Consider the following 1,624-nt stretch of genomic DNA (forward strand, 5'->3'; position numbering starts at 1 on the left):
GGGAGAGTTATTTTGCTTTGTAAAGGATGTAGTTAATTTTATTTTGTGGGTATGACCTAGCAAGTGGAAAAGCACGAGGCAGGTCTGACATTTTAATCTAATGGTACAGCTAGTACTTATCTACTTTCGTTCAGTAGATTTTTTTGTTTTACTTTTGTTTACTTATGCAGGGTTTATGTAGCAGAAAATTAGTCCTTTCTCAGACAACCCCCCTCAGACTATAGCAAATAGTATTAATAAGAATGGACTTGCAATACCATGTCATTCTCCAAAGACAATCTTCAAAGAAACAACTTGTTTTCTTGGCAGAGATGGAAGAGGACAGAGACTGGATATTGCATATGGGTCTAGGCTTGGTCTATAAGTGGAAGATCAAAGAAAAAAAATAGATTCAACTAGTTATGCAGAGAAATTAAAACATTTTGTACAGATCTCTGTCAAAACAGGTAATGAAAGGCAGGCAGCAAAAACACTCCTCATGGATAAGAACACAGCTTATGTGGCCTTGAGAAATACTGTCAAGTGAAAATGAAACAAATTGCCCAGTATATTGACAATTCAAACAAAAAGTCTTGGATCAAAAAATGTAGTTAAATGTTGCAACGATGTAGAATATGCTGTCCTATGGGCAAAACAAAACCCAGAATATTTTTCTATTTTTTCTGCTTTAATTAATGCTTAGGAAAGAAATGGCCACATCAAACTAGGTCAAGATGACAAATCGCAGTAAATAAAGCCTGTTGGTTCATCAAAATTAGGCTCTGCAACATGTTCTTGGTCTAATTGGGATTCCACAGTATTGGGTGAACCTGGTTGGGCAGCCTATGCTAACCTGTAGGAGGAGGGCACCAGGAGCAGTTCATCACCCTGAGATTTTAGAAGCTGCCGTGGTGCCTGCAGAACCAGTCCTTTAGCATTCTCCTTCCAGGGGAGAAGTGTTTCCACAAACCACACTGAAGTGTCATTAACACTGAACAAAAGTACAATAGTACTCTTGAGCAGGAAAGAGTGATTTCACAGCACTTGCAGATGAAAGACAACATGCCCCATAACACAGTATAAAAATAGCCCCAAACCTCCTGCTTTACAAAGTGATTCAGTGAAGAGCTATAAATAAACAGGAGAGTCAGATGTTACAGTGAAAGAAGTTGGTGACTTAACGACACATTAAGCTGATTTGGATAGTTAAGAATCAGTAATGTTCACATCGCAATAAGAAAATAAGCACATAAAAAAATATATAAGCCTTTCCGTGGCTCTTGACAAGTAGAGGTAAACAGAGAGAAGATTTTTCTATATACACTGATGAGATTATAAAAATGTGACCAGATGTCTTGTGCGCTTCATAATATCCCATGAACTCTCAAGACATCTGTAGGAAATGCTTTGGGGATATCATTTTGATATGCTGCCTTCTGCTTCTCTTCACTAACATTGTTTCCCTTAACAGTGGACAAAGATTGACTTCAAGCAGCTGTTCAACCCAGAGCAATCTGATTCTCTTCATTTTAACAGGATAAGGAGGCTACAATAAGTGTATTAAGTTGAGGGCCCTAGAGGAATAGTTTCTTGCTTAAATAGTGCTTGCACTGACAAACAGAATCAATAAAAAGTTAAGAATGTA

Source organism: Pipra filicauda, unplaced genomic scaffold (genome assembly GCF_003945595.2).
Source record: "Pipra filicauda isolate LSUMZ 115617 unplaced genomic scaffold, ASM394559v2 scaffold186_size1760508_pilon, whole genome shotgun sequence".
Lineage (NCBI taxonomy): Eukaryota > Metazoa > Chordata > Aves > Passeriformes > Pipridae > Pipra > Pipra filicauda.